Source organism: Lepisma saccharinum, chromosome 2 (genome assembly GCF_977018435.1).
Source record: "Lepisma saccharinum chromosome 2, izLepSacc3.1, whole genome shotgun sequence".
Classification (NCBI taxonomy): Eukaryota; Metazoa; Arthropoda; class Insecta; order Zygentoma; family Lepismatidae; genus Lepisma; species Lepisma saccharinum.
In genome coordinates, this window is record NC_139230.1 from 68438102 (window position 1) to 68463091 (window position 24990).

Sequence of the window (24990 nt, forward strand, 5' to 3'; positions counted from 1 at the left end):
GTCATTATTTTGCTGCCTTGATAAAACGCGGCTAACCTAATCAGCGTATCTGTGTTTGAGTTTGAGTTTTTGTTTTATGTCCACTTCTTCACAGATTGGCTAATCGGGACTGGACCTACAATTTAAAGTGTGATCCAAACAGCTATGTGCCTCTACCGAGTATCGAACCCGATACCCCTTAATTTCAAGACGACGAGGAGGGCCCTGCGGATCTGTGGTAAGGGATTCTACTGTACAGTATTTCTCATAACATATCACGTTTTGTTGGCAATATCAACAGAGGTTCAGTTTTAGTTTCAACTTCCAGTTTATGCACAGAGAGGCTAATCGGGACTGGACCTACAGTTTAAAGTGGGAACCCGGGACCCCTTGGTCAGTATCAACACCTGATTCGTTGCTTCAGTGAATGCTCAATGTACACACCGAAAACTAAATGCATCAAAACACATAGATTGATGCACTAAATTGTATTTTTTAAGCCTTTGCCAAGAATCAGGTTTACAGTTTGATGCGAGAGTGAGAGAGAGAGAGAGAAATAGAGGAGAGAGAGAGAAAGGGAGAGGCGTGTTTATACGAGTATATTATTCGTAAGAGTAACGCGCTATAGTGCATGATATGATGCAAGTGAGTATGTATTTCTATGTCGTGTTGTATTTTTATGCATCAATTTATGCATTTTTTGATGCACTTAAACATTTGGTGTGAGCTACAGACTTTATGCATTTTTTCGTTTGAGATGATGCATTTACTTTCCTGTGCGTATTCATTCTTGACAATAGCAGCTTTCTTTGCGAACACCCTGTTATTTGTGTTTAAATTTCGGAGACTTTTCCACCTCTTACACTTCTTGAGAAGTTCAAAGTTCAGTGAATGTAGTTGCCAGAAGTTCACAAAACAAATGTTTTTTGGCTGTTTCGATGCTTGGAGAATTCCTTTATTACAACATCTTCGGGTTGGTGAGTCGGCTCTTTCCCGAGTTCGCCGCCCACCTGACTCCAGAGTTGTTTATCTCAATGTCGTGTCAGATGGGCCCCTGCGATATATTGTTTTCCCCCAACCGTTGTTTACTCTGTTTGCAGCTCCCCCTCTGTTTTCCTGGGACTGTAAACAATGATAAGTTGGGGTCGAAGGAAGAAATAAACAACGAAATACCTCTTGGAGCGAGAATTGGACAGTCCCAGTGTTTCGGGGGTGGAGAAAAGCACGGGAATGAACGGAGACCTAGTTTTCCTTGAAGCCTGGCCATAAAGTGAGATTCAATCTCTTAACGACCAACAACTAAAGCTGTATCGATGTGTGCCGGGTCACATCACTTTGTAATTTGTTTACCCACCAAACTCTCTTTTCGGGCAGCCTGCTCCCAGCACAAGTACGAGGTGCGGTGCCAGAGTCAAGTCAGCATAAAAATGGTCGGATATTAACGTAAAACTTAGCTTAATTACCCTTCCAAGATTGATACACGGACAAGATGTGATTTTTTTACGTGACCAGTTGAAGTGGACAAGAGAGAAATCCTCGATGATACCTGTTGTACGGTGGATATATGTGTATATATACACACACATACACATACATACATGCATGGATGCATAAATGAGAGAATGAAGGACACAAACTTTGCAACATCTTGACTAGCAATGGTGTCATCAGATTAAGAGACTGGAGTAGTCATAGAAGGGTAATGATTTTTGGAAGTTCCGAGGAAAAGAAAATATTACCTGTGAAGATCTTGTTCTTCGAAAGGCAGCAATCTGATTGCTACGAAATAACGTATTTTTTTAAAAATGACGGCGTATCGCAGTTTTAATATTTTAGAAGGGATTTTGTCAAAAAGACAGTTCTACCATAGGCACATACACACAGAGAGAAAAGCAGAGAGAGGGAGGGGGAGAGAGAGTAGAGAGAGAGAGAGAGAGAGAGAGAGAATAATAAATGTTGCTTATTAGTTGCAATAAAAGCAACAAGTTGTTAACGAAGATGGAATTCGAACCTGAGGGGCCAGCCTCCGCGGCGGAGTGGTTATCACAACGCCTTACGACGCCAGGGGTCCCGGGTTCGAATCCAGGCCTGAGCATGGGTGTTTCTTGTGAGTGTTCCTTCATCAATTTCATTATCTCATCTTCATCTTAACGATTAGCCAAAACCGGCAGAAATGCGAAGTAAAATAAACCAAATCAATCAATCGAACCAGAGTGCTCCAGATCTCATAGACAGCACTGATCAAGATTCTTCCTTGGTTCTCTACCAAGCTACTGATACGTTTACGTAGTACGTTGGGTAACAATGATAAAATTTGACCAAAGTTCATACAAAGTATGTGCAAGTGTGGGAAAAAAATTGTAACATCAATATATGAACATTGTAGTAGTGAATAAAATTAGCCTACAAGTTTGTCCGGACACTGAAATTAAAATAAAATCAGACACGAAAATGTTATGGATGACAACGCAAAGGCTCACAATACAGCGTACGTCATAGATACGTAAATTATCTGAGACATTGTAATATTCTAGAAATAGGTATGAATGAGAGGCTGAATGTTGTATGGGTAAACGTGCAACTGAAGACTATGGTAAAAATATTACACTAGAAAAGGACACGATCACTTAATGTTTAGAAAGAACGGTGTATAATTCAAAGAAAATACCGCAGCCTAACTCATCTATGAAGGATTATTATTTGTAGAATCCTTCGCAAATTAATCTTACTCTCCATCTGAACTCCATAATAATATCAATCGTATATAATTAGAACAATAGTATGCCTCCACGGGGTATCGAATCCGGGCCCCCTTGACTCTAAGGCGACGACGTTACTACAACGCCATCGGAGAGGTCAATATCGGCTATTTCATTTAATTTTTGTTATTTAGCATCGGTTTTCTGCCTTTTTTGACTAATCATGACGATGGGTGATGATATGATGAAATTGATGAAGGGACAATACAAAGAACACCCATGTCCGGGGCGGAATTGGAACCGGGGCCTTTGGCGTTGTAGCGCTCTGTGGTAACCACTTCGCCAATGGCGCTATTGTATTAGAAAACAAAGTTTAAGGTGCGTGATCAGACTTTAAACGAGTCGGTTTGTACAGGTGCATCTCAGAATCGAGTGACTCATACCCCACTCAGCATGCTTTCGAAAGGAGGAGGGGGGGATAGTGCAAGAAATACGTTCTGCCGACCGTGGAAGATATATCGTGCAGAGGTGCACTATATATTTATTTTTTTAATGGTCTGTGATATTTATGTGAAATTTACTTTGTAAATATTAGCTTCAATTGGACATAACCAAAGGTAAACAACCCTTAAAAAAAGTTGAGTATTTGTCTCCTTAGATTGGTATTTTTAACAGGAAATCGTTAATTATTTACGAACTGAGTATCACTAAATACACAGTATAATTATTACTGTATATTTATACTGTTTTCTTTAATTATTTACTCTTACTACTCTTATAGTGTACAATGGTCATTTTAACTTTGCTGAGAAAGTATGTAATATAAATTTAAATTCTTGATCGCTTTATACCTGAGATGCTCTAATTTTCGGTAGGCATGGTACCGAAACGATCGCTTAAAAAAAAGATTGATTGATTGATTGATTGATTTAGTTTATTTTACTTCGCGTTTTGTGCCTCTTGGCTAATTTGCGAAGATGAGAATGAGTGATGAAAGGATGAAATTGATGAATGGACATTCACAAACAACCAAGCCCGACCAGGATTCGAACCCGGGACCCTTGGCGTCGCAGCGTTAAAAAAAAAAAAAAAAAAAAAAAAAAAAAAAAAAAAAAAAAAAAAAGACGAGAACAAAACCAAATCGTTCGAGACTTAATGAAACAAGTTTAAGAAATTTACTTAACCAAAATTTATTTTCACCAAATCAAAGGTGTATCTCCTTGATATATATATATATATATATATGTATATATATATACAGTAAAACTTCGTTAATACGGACCCCGATAAGCCTGACTTTGCTTAATCCGGATAGGAAAGAAAACAGAATGCATGGTTTTAAATGTGGCTGGAAGTCAACAAGAGAACTTCCCAAAGAAAGGGCACTCAGACACTGATAAAATTCTGTTTCCCTCAGACTTTGTACTGTACTGTACCGTATTTAGGCCTATGCCCTTTAAATACACCATAATAAACGTGTTTTGTTGCTATAAACGGAATTTTATTGCACTTTCTACTGTTCTTTTAGGTTATTTCAGTTAATCCGGACTTTCGTTAAACCGGTCAACTTATCCCCCCATTAGTCCGGATTAACGAGGTTTTACTGTGTATATATGCGCGCGCTCGTGTGTTTGTATGTATGTATATATGTATGAAATATAGTCCCTCACCGTGGCCGTGCTGTCTAAGGCGGGACGCGCGCAGGTTCGAGTCTCCTGGGGGAAGCTAACAAATTTTCTCTTGAGATTTCGGCCTGTGTATGGGACAGGTGGCCACCCACCACCGTGAGGAAATTGGGGAGCTACGTATGAGTAGCGTAACCCGGTCACAAAAAACTACAACAACGACTGGGGGTTCGTCGTGCTGACCACACGTCACCCCGTAACTGGTTTGATGATCTCCCATCTTGGGTGAGTGAGTGAGTGAGTAGAATCAGGTAGGAGTGAGGCCGGCAGTCGGTAGGTAGGCCCTGGCCCTCAATCGTAATGCAGCGTTAATCCATTAGTGGCAACTGTGAACCTGTGCAACACGATTGCATAAAACGTAGTTATTTTTGAAGGTTCGTAGCGTCGAAACGACGTGTCGAACAAAAAATTAAGAAAGTATTTATTACTTCAATGACCTTCAGTCCCTGTGAAAGCTTGTGCAATGCCCTTTTATAAACTATATGTCATATGAGCCTCCCCGATGGCATAATGGTATCGTTGCAACCTTGGAATCAAGGGATCCTGGGTTCAATCCCCGGTGGAGAACATTAACATTGCACCGTGGTTCGGAGCCCACTTGAAATCAAATTATGATTATCTTATCTCAGCATAAAATTTGCTTAGAGCAAAATTTTTCTTGACAGTACCGAGACTTGCAGACGATAAGCAGGCAAGCAAGCATTCACAACTGGAGACGAGACCGAAATCGCGGCAGATCTCGTGAAATATGAGATGTCTCGTCTCGATTTCATCTCTAAGTTTCAGGCGTGGATTTTCCTCAAACATCCTTAATTTTAATTTTCGAGATTGGCCAAAAGTGGAAGCAAAGCAAAGCAAAATAAGAAATGTGCAAAATATAATTGTATCGATTATGTCTGTGTAGGTTAACAACTTTTGATTTGATTTTGATTTGATTTTAAAATTTTGGGTGCGTCAGCACTTAGGCCATTTTGCACCCGTCACATTATGCGGGGTCCAGCCCCTTATCTTTACAAAGAACAACTCGAACGTTGCATAAGAAAATCTTAAAAGCTTAAAATGTTCTGACATCCGTTAAAAACTGCGGCTGTAAAGGGCTCCCAGCACACACAAGGACAAAAAACAGGACAACACAAACAAAATGATACTGGCCAGAGTGCCAGTCGCCAGAGCCTCGTTCGTCTGCAAAACGCAGTCCAGGGTGTACTAACGTGGAAGTGAGGTTGACAGTTGGGTGTACTACGTGGAAAATCACCCCTTACACCCCGTTAACAACTTTTGTCACAGAAACTAATGTTATGTTAGGTAAGTGCAATTGCTGGAATACATATTTGTGCTTATATAATGACTGAAAACACCTAATAAGAAAACGTAGATGCCAGAAAGTAGTCTGCCGGCATGAATAAAAAACTGTTGGCGCATGGCATATGTCGATATCTCCCAGGAACAATTATAGCTACAGGTGGGGCGTTGAAGAGTGTCTGTTTGTTCACTATTACAATCATTCGACGGAAGGACAACCCTTGAAGGTAACAAGGGACAAGGTACGTTTTGATATACGCCAGAATTTTTAAAATATCCAATTTGTACTACAGTCATTCGAGTCGTCATTTGTTATCGCATTGACTTTCCGTTCATCATGTGCAGAGAAGGTAAGATGAAATCTGATATGGGGATGTATATTTGCAGTCCCTGAGTGCTATACTCTCTAGCTGTTATGCAACGATTCATTATAAAACAAAGAATTGGCAAGATATCTAGTTAGAAAGCAAGTAGACTCAGCTCAGACGATTATTGTAGAGATTTAATGTTAAATAAAAAAGAGTGATAAATGTTCCCAACACTTTGCCCTCGTTATATGTAATAATGTTACCGTTTATCACAGAAAGAACTGGAAATAAGTTACTCGCTACCTTTCGATGCCTCTGTTTTCCAGAATAAACATGCGATCCATATGTGCACGCGATGCTCGCGATATGTAGTTCATAACTATGTATCGACTAAACGCATTCTGAGTTTCATCTTTTGCTAACTGATGTAGTAAGACCTAAAATAACTACCACATCGAATTGGTGATCAATTTACATATCGACTTGCATTTTCAGGCGAAGTATCAATAATTCTCGTGTGTGTGGTGGGAAGGGAATGATTCATGAAAATAGAAGATTCAGCAAATGGTCTCTACTTTGCCTTCAACAATACGTAAGATAGTAATTACAATATCTGACAATCAGACATCCCTTTGAAGTTCTCAAATCTATTACAAAATCTTGAAAACAGTATTGTGTGTTATCTCGTGAACTTCCCTCAAATGCTTGGTGAAATACCTTATCAAATGCAGGTTGTTATGTAAAAGAAACCGAAGTGGAGGTATTTTTTGTAACACTGACGCAAGCATTGTTCTTCATATAAGATCAAAACCTTTCCAGGTAGCTCTATTTAATGCGAATGCATTATAAAACGTCGACTAGTGTGTTTTCGTTTAGAACGAGAGCAGGATTTGTTCAAATAATAGGTGATTCTTGTACACACAATACGAGAAGAGTGTATCACGAATATCTCAAGAAGTTGCCGTCCTCCTATTTAAACAAGTCTTTAAATTAAATAATGTACATAGCAAGAAATTGGTTGTTTTAGTCAACTGTATTCAGTTGGCGAGACCACAACTCGAACGGAGCTGTCAGGAAGATTTACATTGTGTCGAATGATGATATTCCCGTGGGAAAACTACATCAAAAATTTGCCGTAGGTGGTTGTGACCACTTGTCTAATGATAGGAACTATATATTTTTTTCTTTTTTTGTCAGAACAGAAGGAACTAGCTCGCACACAGCCATTTGTCAACACCTTCGTCGAGTTCTGTGACATCATTCGGATCTGTTGACCAAAGACACCTGCATTTTTACTCCTTGAAAGAGTGGAAGATAAACCGAAACAAAAACCGAGCGGTGAAAAACAAAACAAATAATGCCGTAAAACGAAGATGGATGAAACAGGTGTGTTGAAGTACGGATACAAGAGAGGCACTCTTCAAGATTGCGCAAAAATAAGCAAGTGGAACGTTTCGTGTTCATGTTGTGGATGGATTTTACATGCTCGGAATAAGTAGCGTGGCTTTTTCTCGTCTGGTGATTTTTCAGAACGCTAGATCGCATCACTCTGAAAGTCTTTTGATCTCAAATTGACATATATGGACATTGGTACATACTGACTACGTGCTTAATAATAATAATCTACCAACATTTCCTGTCTGTTAAATGCGCTCATGTTGTACACAGGAGCAGTATGAATACTTAAGTAAGTGAGAAATAAAAACGTTTATACACTAACTTGTGTGGACACGTTAGTAGTTTATCGTTTAAACCAAATTTGTGTGTTTGCCTCAGACTTTCGTAGTGCTAGTTGCGTCTGGTTAATTCCGCCGGACGGGTTTTTCTTGCTACTTGCGCCGATCCAGAAAATTATGGATACACGGCACAAGTAGCAATGTTATATTGCGGAAAAAGCTGATGTAAACATTTCCGTGTGTTTTCAACAAAAGCAACTTAATGATCATCCATACATGTGAACGGTCGCGGTTTCTTCGGAAGGGTTAAAATTGAAACCATAGCGCAAAATAAAGGACTAGAGGACTTTGGTTTCAGTAATTGGTAAACTTTACCCTAAGAATTTCAATCTGAGTTACTGAAGATTGGAAATACTCTGTGGGGAAAACTCAGCCAATCTGTTTCGAAGCATTGTGGATAAGTATCTCTCTCTTGTTCCTTCTTCTGGCTCGTGGTTGGTGAAAACATTTGATGTGGCGAGAAAGTGCTGGCAGCATCGCTCAAAACCCCTAGAACGCGCTGCTGCACTGACCATCCTCTGAAACTCCTAAAGTTGTTCCTCGGAATCACCTCCGAACAAGCATTATATATTCTTGGCTTTCATCTATTCCATATATGACTCAACTCTATGATTGAATATGAACTTTGCGTAACAGTATAAATGAGTAAATGTTTGGCACTGTAAATAGAGAGAGAAAAAAGAAGGAGCATTTAATGGCCCTTTCTGGTAACTTTTTGTTACGAAATGCGTGTCAAAACTTTCAGAAATTCGAGGGAAAACATTTGTTACTACTCATTAAAATGTGTTTATATGGAAGTGATAATTCACATACGACAACATCAATGTATTATTTGTATAATGTATATTGACGGCCACTGTATATATTAATAGATTTACAAGAAGTATATGGGAGATTCGTTAATGATTGAATTGCGTGATTGAACATGTCAAATGAATAAAAACTAACACAAACAATGTCTGACAACAACGACTCAAAGAAATCCAGATGCGCTTGAAATAAGTTAATAATAATTATGAAAAAGCAAGCCAAGGAGAAAATAATGAAGTGTCTTGGAATCGTGTGCTTAATTAACATTTCATTATTTTGTACATAGTCGAAATATGTATTATAATATGTTAATTACGTCAACAAAATTAGGTTACACGCACATAGTCACTACTTCCTTCTCCGCAAACACAACTAACTCATGCACACTTTTTTGACCTATAATTCTGGATAAGATTTATTTTTCTTATTTTCCGTCGCTTTTCTTCCACTTTTGATTAATCACCACGATAAATGGCATTTCAATTAAGTCTTCTACAATGAAAAGCAATTTCCAGACGGGGACTCGAACACAGAACCTATGGTAATGAGATGGTGAGTCGAACACCCTGCGCGCTCGGCCATCGAGGATATGACTTAGGATATTCTCTAGTATGTATCCTTAATAAGGAGCATCCACTCTATCCAGTGCAGGAAACTCGCTGAATAATTACTACTGCTTATACTTGAAGTCGTAAAATCGCAGTACCAATTGTGATTTGGTCAATATTTGTTATAGCACTTCACTAAACGAGAACAAAAGTTCTAAGAAATGCTGAGTTACCAAATGCCTGGAGGTTACTTCAGTTGAAGAGGACATCAATAGGATAACTTAAACACCAAGTGACATTGAAAGGTTCCGAGTGGTCCCCCATCTACTATCGAGCAGAATATTAGCTGACGTGGATGGAGAATAATGGTCACAGAGACAGAACAAATAATAGTTATGAGTCACAAGAGCGTCCTTCTTCTGTACTAGGTTCAAACAGATCTCAAATATCGCAAGACTATGTGTATGTGTCATACAAGGCAACTCGCATACCTCACACCCGCCTCACATTGTCTTCATTTTTAGGCGTGCCTCGTAACTTTCGTATCCTTGTTGCAGTTAATAAAGTTGCTTATATTTTACATATTATTGTTAGAAATGCATATAATCCTTATAAAAGCTGCACTCGTTTGTACTTATTTTTTATAGGCTCTTTGCTGTTTCTTTAGGAGGAGAACGATTACAAGAATGGATGATGATTTGATGAAATGGATGAAATAACGCCACACAAAGAGATATTCTTGCCTTCCATGGAAATAGAACCCAGGACGTTAGAACTCCTTCGCGTTACTTGCGTTTGTCTTTTATCTAGATATAAAAATTGGTGTAGGAAATATATATTTGTCAATATACGTTTCCTTAATGATAATTATTGGTTTATAATGTGTAGTATTATAAGGATAAGATATGCACTAATCATTGTGTTCTCTCTGTGTCAAAATCATCAATTCATCATTCATCCGCATCGTTGCGATTAGATTAGTGAAGTAGAAAAGTTACCTAAAATAACAAAATACACAAATAGACGCCAATCATGCCCTACACATTCTGCTTTTCATTTCTTTTGTAGAAAGCTTTTTTTAGCAGTCGCCAACAATTACCTTTAAAATCACTGTCTAAGTTAAAGTTAAAACTTGGATGGTATACAACCCGGTATACGTCATTGTATTATGGTTTTCTAGTCGCGTTTGAGGAGCCTCAGGAACTATTTTCGCCAAACGTACACTCCGGCTCAGATAAAGTGGCACATGCTTTAACTGTCCAACCTTATAAAATGTGCCACTTTATGTGAACAGGATTATTCAAATTCTCAATCATTCAGACATATTCCAATTTATGCAACATCACATGCAATGTGTAATGCAAAAAAGCTAGTTTCTGTAGGTACTATACTGACGTCTCCTTCCTTGTCCCTGTTGGTAAACACGAAACAAAACAACACTGTGTCAGGTGTTCTCCAATCTTCTGGAGATAGTCCATAATGAAGACGAAACAGCTTGTGTGTCGGTTTGGGGAACCTTCTTTCTTCGCCTTCTAATTCCAACATATACATTTTTGACTGAATATGATGGAGATTATAGCACCAATGCTAAAGTGGTATCAAATTCCCTTCATCCGCAGGCACAACAATCTTAAAGATTTGGTGAATTAAATCTCTTTATTGATCTGTCGTATCCCATGCATTCATATCTATGTGGATGGTTTTCTTTTATCTGCTTTGATGTCAAGGGTATGTTCACGTATCTATCTCTCTACGTACTTACCGGCATATGTGTATGATACAAACACACGCGCAGACGTGGGATAACGTGCACGGTGTCATGTTTATAAAATTAATTCTACTATGGCTATGGAAAGAGTTGCACAGGAATAGAACCGGAAATACATACATCTCGAAGGTAAAAAATACTGTCAGTCAGGAATATTTATGTAAAACTGAAGAAAAGACATGGGCAGTGTCGTTCGGTTATAGAACAAATAAATTATATTAGATCAGATATGGCGTAAATAAATTAAAACCGTAAGCCTTATAGGTTACATTTCAAAATAATCCCCATTCTTACCTTCTAGAAATTCCACTCTGAAATGACAAATTTCGCAGTCTCCGTTGCCAGAGGTCAGCGTCACGCGCTTAAAAGTCAGAGGCCCCAGTTTCGAACCCTGGTCAGGCATGTGTTTCTCCCACCGCCCATTTCATCAGTTCCTATTTTATCCTCATCGTCGAGATTAACCTAATAAGTAGAAAACCGACATGAAGTAACCAAACTAGAAATTAATAGAGACTACAAATTTTATAAATTCTGTGGTCACTTCCACTTGCGGCTTTCTATGTACAGTACCGAGAAAATGAAGGTTCATACCAAATCAATATAAAAATTTAATTTTGATTGATTGATTGGTGTGGTTTATTTTACTTCACGTTTGTGCCACTTTTGGCTAATTGGAAGATGAAAGGACAGTCACAAATACGCATGGTGGATGCACATAGTGGTTCGGATCCCACTTTAAACTGTAGGTCCAGTCTCGATTAGCCTTACTGTGCATAAAGTGGACTTAAAACGCCAACTCAATCAATCAATCAATCACAAATACACTAGGACAGCACACAACACAACCCCACAGAGGATTATACTGGGTGTGAGTCGAAACGCCAGAGCCTCGTTGGCCTACAAGACTGCAGTTATCGGGGGAAGTTTGTTGTATCCAAAGTTTCCATAAGCAATGTATGCAAAGGTATTTTTATTTAACAATCATGCCATCATATTATTCATTATGTATAAAATGAGTTTCGATATGTATGCTTAACGGACTATTCACTGAAAATTATACTCAAAAGTATGTGTGTTCACATATATAAATGTCTATAACGAAACTTGACTGTGCAAAATACCTGAAACCACACGATAGAATAGATACCTAAGGCTAAACGCTACGAAATGAGTGTAATTACCGGGCATAATTTGGAATGCAACGTTAAAGATTCAGGTTTTTTCGAGCACGGAAATTTAGTATCTCGGAGTGATTTTTCGGCTCTCGTAATTTCGTGTTAATGTGTTTGTGCTGTATACTGATTCCTCCCATTAGCACTGCCGGAGGGATTGAAAATGCACATGGAAATGTAATGAAATATAAATACGAAGAAAAGGCTTGTCTGAACGTTAATGTGCTAATTCGACAATGAATTCCATCTTGATTCGATGCATAATTCGAGCATATATCCTTCCATGTGCTCTCTGCGAGCCGTTGGACGAAGGTTTTGAATATTTTTTTTCGAGCAACTGCGTCCATTTTTGAGGTTCATGATCTATTACAGACGTTTCGTCTTGCATTGATATGACCAGCACATTCGGTTCCATTATGCATATTCCCCAATTATCTACCATAGACTCCAATTATTCTTGCTTTCTGAAGGGAACGAGGCAAAGAAGACCCATTTAAGCAATATACGTAGAAATAACATCCTAGAGTATAACATGCTTTTTTATTATTATTCCTAGTGTTATTTTTATTATTATTCCTATTATTGTTATTATTACTTGTACTTGTATTTTCGGTTATTTAACGTCCCTTATCTTTCTTTTTAAGTTAATCGTCAGAGCCATATTTGATGTGTTTACGTCAGTAAGACAGTATTAAAATGCTGCCCCCTCCCCCCCTCACACACACCAGATGCTGTGAAATGGCACCGATTTCTGAGAGGGCAAAGCAAAACTCGTTTATGCTTATTATTACTAGTGTTGTGGATAATTTACATTATCAGTAAGACAAACTGTCCTCATATCGATAATTACGGTTAGATCTACAAGGATAAAAGATGCAACAATATCCACAACAGCTGACGAAAGTGTATTCCCTGCCTCTTACCTACATGGCATTTTGTTGCTATGCTTAAGAGGAAAGTAATAGAAATCTTAATTTTCTTCCAGCGTGGAGCAAAGAAACTGTTCAAATATTTTCTTTCTCTGTCAAAAACACATTTCGATCTTTCAGTACCCTGAAATATTGATCATTTTGTTGTATTTCTCACTGCGCAGCATAGAGAATATTGAGTAGAATACAAAACAATATGTCTGTGTTTAATATATTGATACAACAATATTAGTAACAACAACATACAAGTATAAACATTACTATTCATTGCTCACACATTTGAAAGTAGAGTTATGTGGTGGCTTCAAAGCGCACAACTTCTCTTTTGTTTCAATCAGAACAGGATTAATGGCACAACACATGCTCAGTACATATCGCTGGTAAGTGAAAATAATAAATCGTGAAGTGGAAATAAAGAAAGCGCCTAGAAACATGTAGATTATCCATGCAACTGACATAGTTGTTTTGAGTTAATTTACGTCGCCTTTATACCCCTGTAGGATCCTTCAGATCAATATGACAATGAAAACAAAAGTTGGAGTCAATAGCAGATGAAGATATAATTGAGCATTTTCAACAGTAAGTCTGCATAAAAAACAAGGAGTATGAAGGAGAAATTTTAAAAATAAATGTACTGAAACTGAAAGTGACAAAGACAAAAAGTTATCTGAAAAATTAATTCAGAAATTGATGAAGATTAAGGATTAAAATTCACTGTGCAGTGTATTCTAAAATAAGAAGTTCAGAGTGTATCATACAACACAGTGTCTTACAAATGGGTTTTATAAGAACCTGTAGGATTCGTGTATCGAAATTCGAAGACATACTGTAAAACTTGCTACTTAATGATCCTTTAATAGTAGCAAGTATGTGTGTGTGTATATATATATATATATATATATATATATATATATATATATTTGTGTATGTGTATATATTTATAATGAGCAAAATTAATTTGAACAAAAGAGAATTTGTTAAAAAGTAGTCTGAAGAGTTCAATCGATTATACAAACAAAGTCATTATATTTAATATGTTGGACCCGTTGCTGCGTATAGTTAAGCTGTTGGAAATCAAGGTTCACTTGATATATTCATTAATATTTATCTTGAACGTGATGATGGTCGTCATGATAACCTTGTTGATAACCATTTGGGATTCGATGTGAGTTGAACACTCAGTTGTTTGGATTCCACGTAGACCCTCTAAAACATAGCCTAGACTCTGTGCAAGATTTACATAAATGTTCTGCTATTGGAACGTGTATTTGAGGAAATGAACCAGTCAGAAAAAACAATATGCATTCATATTCATTCACACATCATTGTCTGCCTGGTGGAGCCTTGCATTCATATTCATTCACAAATCGTTGCCTACCTGAAGGAGCCTAATATGTGGAATCTTAGATAAAGGTTATCTCGCTTTGCAAGGAATAATCATTTTCTAAATCATAATTTTGTGAAAACTCGTTGCATTGCATTGTTTACATTTGGTTCGTTATCCATATTGTGTGAACCAAGATCCTGGATGTTGAGTAGGCGAATATTGTGTGTCGTACAATATATATACACGCTCTATAAATTTAACTCGCTCGTTTGATATATGCTTTTCCATTATCATGTTTTTTGATGTGGGTTCTAGCCCTGAATCAAAAGTAATTTGAGAAGTAATTTAATGTTACATCTTCTATGCAACGTACGACTATATTTTGGATGATATATGTGCTTCTGTGTAGGCCTCTATTTTTCTCTACATTATCTATCTATCACTGTGTATGAATATAAAATCAATTTTATCAGAAATAATAATTCGAGCTTTGTTTTTCCAGTGCCAAATTTAATATCAATTGAATAACAAAAGTATCAAGCGTTTATTTTTATTTTTTACTTTATTGCAACCGAGACAGGTTTTGATGCACCTTTGTTCGTAAACTAAACAAAACTAGAACGACCACATTTTCGCCATTAGACTGGATACTGCAGTATCAAACTTGCATTAATTCCTGGTGTACTAATATGCTTTTCTGTGCGTTTTCTCGCAGATTCTGAAAATTTTTGACTAAATGAACATCATAATCGGAAATTCATGAGCTGTCAAAGGTATTGTTAAATTTTAAATTGCCAATTCAACACGAATCTAAGATCTGTATACGCATTAATCGCAATTAATTCACATTTATTTTGAAAATGAGTGAATGCTTTCTTTCGTTATGATGGTACGTACAATGTTTATTATTTTTATATTAATCCCATTTGAATAATCTTGACTCGTTTTGGCATTTTAGTGTATTCATTGTGCTTTCTCTCTCTCTATGGGCTTTCAAAATTACAGAACTTTATTCCGGTTCTCCCGCTTTTAGGACTTAGTGTACTTGTCTGAAGTAAGATTTAGGTATACAGTTTCCAGTTGATTATTTTATTTATCTTCATTTTTGTTCGTTTTAGAAACGGCTAATATTGGATATATTTTTGTAAATACCTATTCGTTAAATTATCCCATGTAACACTTAATTTGTATCATTTAAGAATATATGTAGGTATGTGTGTTTATATGTGTGTATGTATGCATATTATTTCTTTCTATGTTTTCATTTTAATCTTAGCGTTCGAGTTAAAAATGAACTCTTCTTCTCTCTTCAATGTGCTTTGACTTTGCTGTACTTAAGGTAGTGTCGTGTGTGCGCTCTTGTTCTCGATATCCTTCAGAGTACTTTTTCCTTGTTTCCATACGGCAGAAATAATGAGCTAAGGTATATGCTGATGAAGTTTCGCTTCTCTTTTAACAAGAATCGAGGGAGGGAGGAATTCTAATGATGAATTTAACACCGTGTGTTGATTTTAATACCCAGAATATTTTTATTTTACGGTATAATACCCTGATAGAGCAGCAATAAACAAGACGGGATTATTGGATAGTAGAAAAAATTACTGTCGTATACACAGGAGCACTGTAATCGCTATTAATGTGTAAGGAGGGTCGTATTTCACTATATACTCATTATTCGAGGGTTATTTCAGAATCACCTGCGATATTTTGTTTGAAGCCGCATTGTGGTAGCAAAAATGAACAGCAACAAAAAGATTTTTATGGGAGTGGTTATCTTTGGTGTGGTACTCATCCTCTACCCTTGTTTAGGTTGCAGGTGGCCGTGTGTGGATAGTCGAGTCTGGCCAGCTTGGGCTGGGCTCTCCATGGTCCGAGGTGTGGGAGAAGTGGGTTGAGCTCTCTTCGCGAGAGGCGGGAGTGGATTCCCCGGGGGACTCCCTCACTCTTCCCTTCCCCCCACCGGCCCCCCTCCCCCTTCTGCGGCCACTTTATTAATCCGCAAAGTGCGGCTGTTCCTGTAAATCTCCAGATAATGAAGTTGTGGTCTTCATCGAAATCAACCTTAGGCAGCAGCTATGAATTGATCTACCACACATAGTGAAATGTTTCATGAGCTTATTCGGGCTTTGGAATCTGTGTAATTGTTCGCGAAGAGGGTTGACCAAGACCCGGGAGGCCACAGTGAATGATCTCGTCCATTGTGGCTGCCGCCGCTGCAGATGACGGGTAGCTAGCTGCTGGCTTGTTCGCTGTTTGCTTGTGCTTGCATTTCTTTTTTTGCTTTCCCTAATTTTATAGCGGTTAACGTTAAATGAAGTTTATAGAGCAGGCTCAGGTAAGGGTTTCCTTTTAAAGAGAAGTCTGTAGGGAGTTCTGCTTCAATCTCCTCTGCGGACTTGTGGTCTTCTCACGGATTCTCTGCACTTTGCAACTAACTCAACCTGAGTTTTATTCAAAGTCTAATTTTCAACTTGTTGCGTCTGATAAATCTAGACAGAGATGGAATACATCTTCTGCAGAAGTTTTCAGAAAGGGCTTAATTATGAAGCCTGCGGTATTGCGGATGGATGCGTGTTTGTGCGCGCCCTTCCATTCTGTGTATTTGAATTCCATTGACACCATTTGGCAATTATCAACATCCCTGATCATTTTGCAATTGCATTCAGTTATTGTATCGTCTCAGTTGGATTAGTTCATTATTTCCGATATTAGATGTGCAGGTAGTATCAACCAAATCATACATAAACTAAACTTTGGGACATCACTAGAATGAGGATTATGGTAGCAAAATATGCATGCAAACATAAAACATTTTAAAACGTAAAAAAAATATGCACTAAGATATGAAAAATAAACATGAACATGATAGGCAATTACAATTTAATTTTAATGTTATCCTACAGAATAAGAATAAATAAGTAAAAGCACCATAATAACAAGATACAATATGTAGCCCTAAAGTTATTTCCTGTTACTGAAAATTTTACGTCAGAACTACTTACAATAAGCCATGTTGTGATTTTGTTCTAGATTTGAAACAGTCATTTTCCTACTTTTGTCTATTTATGTAGACTGAAAAATCTCTCTGGCATTACAGGAGGAGGAGAAGCAAATTTCATGTTTGGAAGTTAATTAAATGAAACCACTATTCACAAGATTTTCTCACCCCCTCCTCTCCTTCAGCGTATTCACTTTTTTTGGCGTCGTTATTTTCTGTCGATATACTTTTTATGCATTTAAACTCGGAGAACATATTTCTTTACTCATTTTGGGATGCAAGAAATCTCACGAGTAAATAATAGAAACGATCAACAAAAATATTTCCCTAAAATGACAAGGTTGACGCGGTGTACTGCAGCAAGACACATTCCTCTCGTGTAGTAAAGATAACTCGATGGATTTGGTAACATCCACATGGTGATTGCTAAGCAGACCACACCTTTAGATAATGACTCAATGTAGTTTCCAATCTGGAAAGAAACAAATAAAGAAGATACAAGAAACAATCTTGACAATTTTTAAATATATGCCTTTCATATGTAAGATAAAATGTGCATTTATTTTCAAATCTTCCAGAATATGCAGCATAAATATGATTCCATTGCTTATATTTTTCTCAAAATGCATAAAATGTTTTTGAAATGCATTTGCCATAAATCCTCGGTCTATACTTCATCGGTTCAGCATGATAATCAAAACCTTCAAAACGTTTGACTGACTATTGAGAACAGAGTTATTCAAACAAAGAACTGAACTGAGCTTAGATATTTTATTCAGGATATAGCATGTTTCTTTCTTTCTTTCTTTCTTTTTGTTTATTGCCTTCGATTGAATGAGTGGAAACAATTGCATTAATATAGTTTTAAATTACCATATTCAATTTTCAGCGTCAGTAAATATTATCTACATAACAGGGTTTCTTTTTATGCTTTTGTATGTAACGCTAACGCTGATTTAGTTAAAATGGCAGTTCTAATATACATTCCTCACAAAAAGTTTGGAATATTGTTATATTAGGCAATAAGTGATAATCAAGATCTTGGAATTCAACAACACATGGTATCTGTCAGCTGGACGTTCTCGTGCTTTCGCCGACATATGTCACCCTTTCTATCACCTATCGCCCAATCGTCCTCGCCTTGTAATCAAGGGTTCGTTTCCCAGTGGAGGCACATAGTGGTTCGGATCCCACTTTAAACTGCAGGTTCAGTCCCAATTAGCTTTACTGTGCATCAAGTAGACTTAAAACACCAATCAATCAAAACCTATCGCCTAATATAAAAATATTACAAACTTTTGTGCTTAATATAACAATATTCCAAACTTTTGTGCTTAATATAACAATATTCCAAACGTTTTGTGAGGAGTATATAAATATAATGTTGTGTAAACGCATAGCCCTTAAAATGAATTCGCACACCTGTTTGTTCAATATTGACCAAGCCTGTTAAATTGGAACTTCTTTGTTAATATGTCAATTGATCTTTTAGAATAGTTCAAAAGGCACGTTTACATGTATTCTTTCCAACGTTTACTGGGAAGTACAGGCAGAAATAGATTTTGATTTCTAGTTGGTCTACCACACGCATGCGGATACGTTAGGAGAGTTTTCAATATTTCATATCGGAGTGAAATATTGTATCTGAATTCATACAAGGATCTCCAGCAACAGATTTCGTGCACACGAAGTCGAAAAATAGCAATTGAAGAGCTCGCACATTATTGCACACTCTGATTAATTCAAAGAAAACAGACACGAGACTTCTATCGTCGGCGGTGCTTAAGTTGATGTCAGGCCCTTGAGCTGGCATCTTCCTTTGTGTAGATTTATTCCCGCTTCACCCTTCTACTTCTCGCTTTCCTGAGCGTGCTTGATACCCCTGTTTCACGAGTAAGACACCCAGAGAGCACACAACCTATTGCCACGTAAGATGTGCGTGGCGTGGTCCAGATAAATCTCTCCTTAAATTCCTCGGTGTAGCCGCGTGAATCTTTTCGCGAGGGAGCCCAAGAGTCAGGCGACTCCTAAAACGAAATAAAACAGCCATCCTCGGGAAAAGGGTCCCCTGAGTGATGCATTCACCGACTTCTCTCTTCCTTCCTGTTGCCTGGCTCTTCGAGGCTTGCCTGAGATCAAATGCCGTGAAATTTCATGCTTATCGGCAGCAGACGAAATCGAACAGGGTGTTTGGTCCATTGCCCGCCTTGTGCTGTGGGATAGATTTAAGGGCGCGAAGGCAGCTGCATCTTGCTTCACAAACAGGCAGGACAGGACACATTTCCGAAATACCACTCAAAGGAGGACATTCTTGTTACCTGCCTATGAAGTGTGAAAAGAGAAATATATCTTCCAGTAAACAGAAGAAGCATCGGAGAGATATGTCTCTAAGCAGTTTTCAACACGTTTAGAGGTGATCTGCTATACAGTCACTATATTGATCTTGCCAACCTCCGTGGGGAAGTGTTTAGCACAGCGCGTTACGATGCCAGGGGTCCCGGGTTGGAATCCTGTCCTGGGAATGGGTGTTCTTTGTGAGTGTCCCTTCATCAATTCATCATATCATCATGCGCGACTAGCCAAAATGATAAAAAACAAATCAAATCAATCAATCAAACAGGATGTCGTCGACCAACTTTCACAGCACGTACAGGGTGTCAAGACGAACAGTCTTTCTTGGAAACATTTTGCTCCTTGAAGTCTCAATTCGACGTTCCAATCCCTCGAAAAATTGCCAGTATGTATGCGACCAGGCGGTATAGGTTCACGAATATCAAAAAGAGACATTAAGGAGCTTTCTTTAGTTATAAGTCCACTTTATTCACAGATGACTAATCGGGATCGGACCTACAGTTTAAAGTGTGATCCGAACCACTATGTGCCTCCTCTGGGTATTGAACAGGGGACTCCTTGATTACAAGGCGGCGACGTTACCACTATGCCGTCGAGAGACCCAAAACATTAAATAGCAAAACGTTACTAAGGAAAGATCCTCGTCTTCGTGTCCTCTACGCTGTGAAAGTGTGTCGGTGTTGCATAGCGACATCGTGTATAGACAAGTAATGTGATTTTAACCCGCAAGACAAATTTCTTACCGCATCGTTATTGTTTGTAAAGCTCTCGCCACGAAAACAGTCCAGTCAAGGTCACGCCATCCACATACAGTGTTGCCAATAAGCAACAATTTCAACCGACGAAATCAACCGCTTACGTACAACGTGCGAAGTGTCGACCGAGCAGCTTAGAAGTGTGGCAACCCTGGAGGGTCAGGGGTGTAAAGGAGGCAAGGGGAAGCTCCTTGCACTTACAAAGGCAATGTTAGACTTCCCAACTGCGTAGTGGCTAACGCTGCCGACGTGTAATTAAAGGTTCACAGATTCGATTCCGTTGAGGCACATTGCACGGTAATTACGTTGCCACTATATACTCTAGGTCCAGTCCCGATTAACCTGTCTGAGCAGCAAGTGAACTTAGAACAAACTTTGCCATACTTTGTCACAGGTACAATGTTTGGAAACAAAATTTCAGTGACATGTTTAACTAATCACCACTTCGCTTAAAGTTTGACTCACAACTTTCTGTTTTTATCATAAGAATAATTATGCGTAGAAATGCAAATTTGTCCGCAAACGAAACTAGACTACCTGGACAACTAAACCGTAACAACTCTTGACTGATCACTGGATAAAGTTATTTTTACGTCCTCAAACTGTGCTCAAACCACACCTGAGGAATGTTTCAGGATACGGTGACCAACTTTTGCCTATATTGACGAGAAAATATTAATTTCCTCTGTAGATATAAAATTGTATGGACAAATATGCAACTGCGTATTTTCAAATCATATTTTAAACTGGCACAACTGAAAATCTGGACAGTGAACAAGTGATGAGTTGATTAATACCGGTTGATACAATCAGGCTATTTTCTCTGCATGTATTCAGTATGGTTTCACTGTTCATTCGCTAAGAGTGGTAGTATAGCAACCGCTGTGTAATCACTAGTCCCTGGATTCGATCTCTGGTAAAACGGACCTTAGACCTTGTCTTGTTATAATAAAGGGATTCGTTGTTTCGAGTTATGATCGAACAATCTATTTGAACTTTCAAATTTCTCCGTTTGTACAATCACCCGCAATAAAAAATGGATCATGTAATTCTCGCTTCCCTGTAATGCGTTGTGTGTTGCCTAACGGGAATTGCCGAACTTGCTCTTGAAAATTGATTTCTATTGAAATTCGCTCATCGCAATAGAGGTCGGCAACACACGTATCACATTTCAATGAAGCGAGCTGGCCTCCATAGCGGAGTGGTTAGCACATCGCGCTACAACGCCATAGGTCCCGGGTTCGAATCCCAGCCTGGGCATAGGTGTTATTTGTGAGTATCCCTTCATCAATTTCATTATATCATCATTCATCCTAATGTTCGCAATTAGCCAAAAGTGGCAGAAAAGCGAAGTAAAATAAACCAAATCAATCAAAGCGAGGATTTGGGTGTCCAATTTTTATTGTAGTTGACTGTACATCCTTGATCAAAAAATGCGGCACACAATATAAAGAGTTGAACAGCATGTAACTTTATCTTGATAGGAGTGTACTTGTTTGTGAAAATTGTTCTGTGTGGAAGTAAGTTGTTACTTGATACAAGTTAAACATATCGCCCACTGAGACGCCGGAAACGCGTCTGTTGCGTTCAGTTGCCGCGTTTGTCCGCGTCTCAGTGAGCGTTAAGCTTTAATATGTTTATCAATTACAATTTAGCAAGCAGGAAACAGAAATCTCACATCGAAGGTCATGTTTCAGCATCCTCCCGAGTAACCTGGTGAATATAATTCAATGAACGAGGTCAGGTTGTCGTTGCAACGGTTCACTTCGGTGAGGTCTCGCAATCAAGCTGTCTGCTGCATCGCTCGAAGTGTAAAGAGTAGATTGAAGCCCGTCCCTGGAAACTCCTGACGGAAAACAGCACTGTGCTCAAATGGAGCTTCCATCTAGAGAGTAATTACAGTGGTCAGGGGAAGAAATGCAAAGGCTGGAGAGTGAACAGTCTCACCCTCAAGCGAAGTTCTTGCTTGCTCCACAAGCCTCAAATACCTCAGTAAACTCGGGAGTGGGCAGTTAGCTACGACGAAATGCCTGTTTCCAAGTTGGCCAGAGGGTCCACCACACGCGCTGTTGCTTTTGGTTTGGATGCCATGCGTGGTTGTTTATTTCCCGCAATTCTGATAAATTACTCGATTACCAGTGGTGACGTTTAGATGGGGCAAAGGGGTCGCGCCCCCTATTATAAATCTAGCTGCCCGTCTATGCCGCCTCATAGTTTTAGAAATAAAAAAAAAACATTGGAATAAATATGAAATGGGAGTCGCGGTGGTAAAGTTGGTAGGGCGTCTGACTGCCAAGCGGGAGACCTGGATTTGATTCCTGGAGGAATCGCAGTTGAGAATATTTCAGAACATGTCCCTGCATAAGGCGGCCCTGAGGTTCACCAATTCTCTAATAAATGGGTTGGGGACACACGTGGGAGGTAAATATAGCCAGAGCGTGGTGCAGATCACAGCACATCCGCAATGGGCGAGATCGTGAATATGTGGGGGCCCCTACCTCCACACACCCTATGTGATTTCATGGTATGTTTACCAATATTCGAAAAATGTTATAACCATATACACATATTCCGCATTAACTTTTGAACTTATGGTAAAGTTTTGCAACTGAACTCCGAAATGATACGATGGAATTTCACAAGGAGAAGATGGTTTTCGATTTTGATAATAATCAATGTAGATGATAATGAAGATTGACTAATCCTTGATATGTATTTCTGTTCATTTCTTCTAATAATAAGGTGTATATTTTCCACGTGGAGTTGTTGTATAGGGGTTACAAACTAGAGATCGCAGAGTTTACTTCTATATTCGCAACCATTCCACTATCTATTATTCGCTCCAAGTACCACTGCGAGAGATGCTTATTCAAATGTTGTTACTATTTTGAAATTGAATTTAAAACGCAATGTAGTGGATAGAACTGCTACAAATTTTCACGGTTTTACACACACATGCCCGCGCACGCATATAATGTTTTCTTGTCTACTTCATCAACTCACTCTCATTAACCTAGAGTGTTTGAAAGACGATGGAAAGAAAGTAGCATACAAAATTACTCTTGCTGCTCTTGACTATCCTTTCCTCTTATCATCGTAAAATTTTCATCAATCTTATTTGTTCTTATCTTTCAACAAATCATCATTGTCATTCTCCTTACGGATTCGGTGGCTTACTTTCGAACTCCACCGAAATTTCCTGGTTGGAGCCCCGGCCAATGCATGGGTGTTCTTTCATCAATTTCGTCTTATCATAGCCAAATGTCGCAGAAGAGCGAAGCTTAATAACAAAAATACAAATTCATTCATGCAGCCGAAAGTCCCGCAGACGCACATCTATGTCCACAGCAACATGTCAAAATACGAGGGTTGCTTCATAAGCCACGGCATAAGTTCGCTAATCCTAAGTTCCAAAAACACGCCGTTGAGAAACTGTAACCTTCAGCACCTAGTGACACCACCAGATGTAGGAGATGCTCAGGGGCAGCGAAGGTCGTTGAGTACACAGTCTGTGTTACCTCATTCTTAATTTTTCTTATTGAACGTCGCATTTCTGCTACGCTTTGGTCAATTTTAACTGTGAGAATGATTGATAATTACATGAAATTGGTGAAGAGACATTTGCAAAGGAACATTTATGCCCAGATCATGATTCGAACCCGGGACTTTCTGTGGCGAAATTCAAGAGTCGCCTTCTCAACATGCTCGGTCACCGAGACGTTTTCACTGATGCCACCAGTGCGTTTTCAACATGTGTGCCATAGAAGTAAATTGCGGGAGGTTCTGATCCCCTTGACTTAACATAATCCTTGCCGAAGAGGTAATTTCTCAATTTACAAAATTTCAATATGTCGCAGTTGACATAGTATAAGTAATTTACTTGTAAAGGTGGTAATAAAAAATCGATCGGCTTGGACCCCTCTATAAATACATTTTTGTTGGTATGTATATGATTGATATAAAGTGAGCCAAGCATCATTGAGTCTCGGTAACATTTTCATGAATTCGTTCGATTTAGTTAATAATTTGAAAAAAGGAGAAATATTGAGGACAACTAAACAAGGGTATGTAAAGTAAAGTGATTCCCTGTGCTTTGCACCACGCCATGAAGGCGTATAGGGGGTGTGGAGTTAGGGCCCCATATTTTCTTGATCATGGCCGACGGTGGGGGTGATGTGATCAGCACCACGCTCCTGGCCGCCTTTACCCCCCAGAGTTTCCTCCAGGTACCCACTTTATACGACGCTGGGTGGGCGCCGGACCCGCTTGAACAGGTGGAAAAATTCCCGGTTCTCTCCGCCGAGGATCGAACCCGGGTGTCTCGCGTGGTAGTCAGACGGCCTAACGACGTTTATTAAAAAAAATACCTCTATGCGGTAGTATCCCCCGTCATTTACCATTTTCTCAACTTTCACATATATCAATTTTACTAATTCTCAGTTTTTCTCATTTCGGACTTACACAAACATCCATATCCTAGCCGGGATTCGAACCCGGGACCCCTGGCTTCGTAGCGCGATGCGCTGACCACTCCGCCACGGAGGTCAACAACGACTGAGCTACTTTGGCTCATGCAAACAAGGGTATAGCATTAGAAAGTTGTCATCCGATCTCAGAGGGCG

General features: G+C 38.7%; 1 protein-coding gene across 2 annotated transcripts in view; it reads left to right on the top strand.

The window, feature by feature from the left end:
• FoxP (forkhead box transcription factor P) overlaps nt 1–24990 on the top strand; it is a 1057401-nt gene that overhangs the window by 465997 nt on the left and 566414 nt on the right. The window lies entirely within an intron of this gene.